The sequence below is a fragment of the Cibotium barometz genome, chromosome 1 (assembly GCF_041138505.1).
Source record: "Cibotium barometz isolate CiBa-2024 chromosome 1, ASM4113850v1, whole genome shotgun sequence".
NCBI lineage: Eukaryota > Viridiplantae > Streptophyta > Polypodiopsida > Cyatheales > Cibotiaceae > Cibotium > Cibotium barometz.
This window is the reverse complement of record NC_141046.1, coordinates 50,322,657-50,329,006: the sequence shown is the minus strand read 5'-3', so window position 1 is coordinate 50,329,006 and position 6,350 is coordinate 50,322,657. Positions and strand designations below refer to the sequence as shown.

Here is a 6,350-nt window from a genome sequence, read left to right as displayed (position 1 = left end):
ACACTTTTATAATTAAAAAATTTCCTTTATGCATCTTTCTATGCATAGAAATCAAATGTAATAAGAATAACACTTTTATAATTAAAAAAATCCTTTATGAATCTTTCTATGCATAGAAATCAGATTTAATAAGAATAACACTTTTCTAATAAAAAAATTTCTCTATGCATCTTTCTATGCATAGAAATCAAATTTAATAATTAATATCAGTGATATCCATGCATATTCATAGGCGAATATATATACATGGAGTAATTAGAATATTTCTTTTAAAAGCAAAAATGGTTGGAATTACTCTTTTGGAATAACATAAAAACAAACTTTCTTTTTCATAAAATTCTGGAAAATTTTGCCATAACCTCCTTTGTAACCTCCTTTGTATGGCTGACCATTTCTCATTTTTATCTTTCTTCACTTAACTTAATTAATCTAATTTAGAATTATAGAACTCTAATCTACACAATTTCCTAAATTCAAGAGAGTAAACAATAAGAAGAGTTTAAATAATCACTTAGTTAATCTTTCTAGGATTAAGAAAGGTTGGAATGTAAAGAAGAGAAGGGGGTGGCCTTTTCATCAAAGGCATAGCATTTGAATTTAATTCAAATGATTAGCAAAACATAAAAATCAAGAAAACCATAGATTTTTCATTAAAATTCGTAAACAAAGTAAGAAAATTAGCTTACATGGAGCTTGTAAGCTCTCCTTTGGCTTGGGGGATTGAGGGTTCTACTCTTGTTTGAAGCAATGGAGAGGATTAGGCCAAAAATAATTGAATTATTAAAAAATTCAATGTAGATGGCTCAGGGGAGAGGACACAAGAGTAGAGTAATAGTGCATAAACACCATTAAGCTTTTACAAAGGGGGAGGCTTCTATTTATAGGAAAAAGTGACCCTTTAACCAAGCAAACTGATTCTAGAATTTTCCAGATCAGTTTGGTCAATTTTTGACCATTTTTAGGTCAGTTCAGCTTACTTTTTGGATCTAGATTTGAAACAGGAGAGAGGAGAGATAAAAATATTTCATTTTATTGATTAGAAATTGGGGGTAATGATGAGAAAACGGTTCCTACTTCATGAGGGGAGATCCCCACACTAAGGTGTCAAAATTCAGTTTTTTAATTCTTTTCTTTGGTCCTTAGTCCACTCTTCATCTTATGTGAGCATTTACTCATTTTGGGGGGGTTTTTCTTTTATTCTTTAATTTATCTCCTCCCTACATTTGGATTAATCTCATTGGCCTCTCAAACCTTTGTTTGGACCTTAATCTAAAAATTTTTGAAAACAGGGGCCCTTAGGCTAAGGTCTTTTTGTGCACATTATAATGAACCTTAGGAATTTCTTTTTAAACTTCTATTTTGGGGAAATTTATTTTAATAAGAAGGGATATTTTTTCATTTAAAGATATCTAAAAACTAAATTACCTCTCTCTAGGCCAAAACAGGTAGAAATAAGATCTTTTATTATTCTGAAAAGGGGATTGATTATAGGGGAAGAAACTGGACATCTTGAGGGGTTGGGGAGGAATTCTACAGAGGGCAAGTTAGCTTAAACCATTTCTAAAGGAGAGAATGGCATGAAGTCTACATGAGTACAATGCAGAGAACTTGCATTTGGAACTAAATGTGAATGAGACATGATAAGATATGAATGGATGTGATAAGATGTGAACGATATGAATGGATGTGATAAGATGTGAACGATATGTGATAGGATGTGAATGGATGTGATAAGATGTGAATGGGATGTGATAAGATGTGAGTGGATGTGATAAGATGTGGTGTAATGTAAATGAATGTGGATGGGATGTGAGGTGGTGTAAATGGATGTGGATGTGAAGGGATGAGATGTGAGGATATGTGAAAGGATGTGATGTGATGTAAATAGACGTGGATGTGATAAGATGTGATGGGATGTAAATGAATGTGGATGTGGATGTGATAAGATGTGATGTAATGTAAATGAATGTGGAGATATTTTAGAGGATTATGATCAATCATACTATGGTTTCATTAAAAGATTGTTTAAAAGACAGCTGAATCTATGAAAAGGCAATTTTATATTGGGTGTGTAAGTGGTGTGACTATCTTGAAGTTTGCTTGAAGCGCCGGCTAGGAGGCCTGGGAACTCTTTTCCCTGGTACCCGGGACAAAACATAACCAAATTCCTAAACGGATCCTATCACTACAGTGGTTGGGCGGTTGGCTAAAATCTAGACACTTGTGCTTATTTTGGATCCGGTGCCTCTTTTGTGGCTTTGATATTTTATGGATGTTTTAATCGCATTATTAGAAGAGCTTGTGTTGATAAGAAAAAAAAATCCCATGTGGCACCCACGTAGTACCCTATGCACCCTCTGCACCCCTACATACCCTTCCTCATGTATCTCTTTCAAGTTTGTCTCACTATGTTGGGGAGGCAGCCTTGGAGTCTTCTTTTTGTGGAGAGAGTATGTGGGTGTGCTAGGGTGAGTATGGCACTGAGAATGAGAGATAAATTTGTCAAGAGAAATATTGAGCATGTCATTGAGAGGTTTGAGAAGGAAGAAGGTAAGATGAATAAAAGGTCTTTTAAGTATGCCTGGGTGTTAGATAGCTCCAAGATGAACAAGAGCAAGGAATCACTATTGACATTGCTATATAGTAGTTTGAGTCCACCAATACCTCTTTCATAGTTAATTATGTTCCACATCATCACATGACTTTATCAAGAACATGATCATTGGAACTTCATTGGGGCTGATTGTGCTATCTTGATCATTAATTCCACAATTAGAGTCTTTGAGGCTCGAATCTCAAAGGATGGGCAGACTCATGAGCCTACTTTCTTGGCTTTTACCCTTGGAGAGTGAAACAAATGATTTGGTGCCATAACAAGTGGAGGCAACATGGAGGTATCTATGCATGCCATCATGAAATTATGAAGGAGATGTCTACATGAGGTGTTTGCTTATCTAGAAAGTGGGTACAACCTTTATAAGATTCCATTTGTTCCCATTTTTGGATTTGAGGAGGATAATCTAATTGAACAGTATGGCAACCTTGATTGTGGGTACAACCCTAATAAGATTTCCATTTGTTCCCATTTATGGATTTGAGGGGGATAATCTAATTGAAAGGTATGCCAACCTTTATTGCTACAAGGGCCCCACTCTACTTGATGCTTTGGTCATGATTTAGGAACCACAAAGAGGCCTTTTGATAAGCCTCTTCATCTACCCCTGCATGTTGTGTATACGATGGGTGGTATTAGAACCATGCCCATTGGTCGTGTAGAGTCTAGTGTTTGTTTTATTATGCGTGCATGTTGTATTTCACAAACTATAGGAAAAGGTACAAAAAGCTTACTTGTAGAATAAAAACTTATGAAAGTTTGATGAAACAAATGTGACACCTAAAGTTTTTTTGACTCTCATTGATTTATTTGCGCTTGAAAGGGTGCCCATTAAATTGGTAATAAATATGGCCTTCCCAACCTCTATCAAAATGTTGTTGAATTTTTTGGATAAATTTATGGTGAAAAAACTTAGACTTATACATGGCCAAAAAGATGTTTTAACTATGACACTCTTAAATAAAAAAACTTTGAAGATTTAACTATTAAAATCCCTTTATTATATTGGAATCTATGTAAAAGCGAATTTTGAGGTGGGTCATATGATTAGATACTTTGTAGCCCACATATTATTGGAAGATAATAATAAACTAAGTTTTAAATCAACTTTTAATTATATAATTAGTTCTAAGTGATTAAATTTATTATAACTTCAAGCTTGATTGTTCTCTAGCACTAATATGTAAGCCACCTTGTGGTGAGCTCATTTTCATGAATTGGGTAGATTAGGATCATCTGGAAAAAAATTTGATGCTCATTCTCTTGCTATGTATGTTTTCAAGATGTTTCTAACAATTTTGTATATTGGATGCTCATTCTCTTGCTAGGGTATGTTGTCAAAATGTTTCTAACAATTTTATACATTGTTCGTTATGACATGACACTTTAGTGGCAACCTAAACCCTAAATTGTAGATTTAAGATAGGGGATACAAAATAGGTCTTACATGTACATCTATAAGCTTAAATAGGGGGGTCAAAATAAGTCTTAGATGTACATCGTATAGGCTTAAATAGGGGGTCATATTGGTCTCATAAGGTGAATAAATAGGAGGTTTTCTAAAAGTCTCTCCAATGCACGTGACGTGTCTCCTTTACTATGAGTGAACCCCCGTGCGTCTCATTCACAAGACTGAAGTTTAATAAATAGAAAGTGAATCTTATGCTTCTTCCATTGGTGGGGTGGCTTGGGTTACTACACCTTGAGTCAGTTTGCTAACTTGCAAAGGTTCAACATGAGGCTAAGAAGGGCCCATGTCTTCTTCTAGAGTGAAATCAAGTTCTCTCCCATCCAAATTTTTCCCTAAAAGAAACTCAAAACGTTTCCTCTTTTCATGAGGAGCCATTAGAGGAAGTTGAAATGGTGCGTGAGGTAGAAATCAATGGTGAGTACTATGAGGAAGCCTATGGAGATTGCACTAGAATGGTGATGGTGAGTACTATGAGGAAGCCTATGGAGGAGATTGCACTAGAATTTTCTTAAAAAATAACACGCCTGTACCAGTGTTCCAAACCACAGTACAGTGGGAAGGCAAGGACATAAACGCAAATATGAGGTATGTGTATGAACCACATTATTATAAGGACATTCTGATATTCAATGAGGTTCACCGACACAATCAAAACATTGTAGTGGCCCCCTCCTCAAGGATTCAATCGCAAAGACCCTACACAAGTTCTATTTCAAAGTTTTTCATGCTTTTGTTCCTTTTGTGTTGATGAATCTTGGGACAAGTGCATCAATCTAAGCCATGTAAAACCATGGAAGTTGCATAATCTAGAGCCTGATAGAGAGGACAATAATACAGTAGTTTTGGAGCACGATGACATTATCTACTCAGAGCAGCAGGACCAATTAGTTGATATGTTGGAGGTTGGAGACCACCTAGCAGTGCTAAAGTCTCCCACTATGAGCAAAGACAATGAGGATTACTACATTGTACTATGCAAACAAGGCAAGACAGTCCTCTCTCAGAGCAAGTGAAGGATGGTTGGGGTAATGTTTTCAACATTGGAGATGTAGTGGTGCATGGTATCTATTATGCTAAATTGCCACAATGTAAAAATAATTATGCCTTACTAAGGGAAGCACCTATAGCTATGTTGCATATTGATGCAATACTTGCAATAAAGTTCCCAATGTTACAAGCAAAGCACAAGGTCAAAGGGTACACAACAATTTATCGTGTCCCTTCGAAAGGTGCATGGACACATCCTAGTTAGGTAATGTCTCACTCCTTAATTACTAGGTAACGCTGAAGAAGAAGGTTGATTGAGGGATAAGATTGGCAAGTTGACTGCCAACATGGTTGACTTGCTTAACCACATCAAAGAGCTTAGGAATAGGGAATGGCGGTTTTCCTGCATGAGAGTGAACTAGGACACATTGACCCCTTGTAATAATTGTTCTCGTGTACTATTTCAACCTATTTTGCTAATATCGTATTCTTAACCACATCAAAGAGCTTAGGAATAGGGAATGGCGGTTTTCCTGCATGAGAGTGAACTAGGACACATTGACCCCTTGTAATAATTGTTCTCGTGTACTATTTCAACCTATTTTGCTAATATCGTATTCTTCTATGCGTTTTAAAAACGTCTAAATCCTAAATATGGGACCAAAAATATTTCTTTGCTGTTAATTAATTAGTTGTTTTAAGAGAAAAGGGTTTAGGGTTTAGCTTGATGCATGGCAGTGAGCGAATTTTCTCGAAGGCCTTCTCTTCTATAAAGGAATGCATTTCATCTCTACAGCATCACTATTTCGCTTGCCTCTCTCTACGGCCTTCTCTACAGCCTCACTATTTCAAATTAATCTTTAGTATGCCTAAATACAAGTATAAGGAGTGCCTGAGGGGGACCTGTGTGACTGTATGGACCACCATAGCACAACCTCAGGGGATGAAGTGGATTATGATGACATGTACTCACCAATGTCCTAGGATGAGGATGAGGACGAGGAGACCTTGAACCCCTAAGAGGAGGAGGAACATGAGGAGAAAAAGGAAGAGGAGGAGTGGGCTGAAGAGGAGAATGAGGAAGAGGAGGAGGACGAGGAGGACGAAGTAGAGGAGTGAGCAGAAGAGGACAAGGAAGAGGAAGAGGCATTTACATATTGATGAAAATGATGATTCAGATGGTGCTATGAAGAAGGATGGTGCTGGGAAGAAGGTTGAGGATGAAGACAGCTCTATCAATGATGAAGAGCATGCTAAAAAGATGACATTCCCTTTCTG

At 36.6% G+C, this 6,350-nt stretch overlaps 1 pseudogene; it reads left to right on the top strand.

The window, feature by feature from the left end:
- The first annotated feature begins 2,528 nt into the window (after nt 1-2,528).
- LOC147642139 (elongation factor 1-alpha pseudogene) lies at nt 2,529-5,098 on the top strand (annotated as a pseudogene).
- Nucleotides 5,099-6,350: the final 1,252 nt, after the last annotated feature.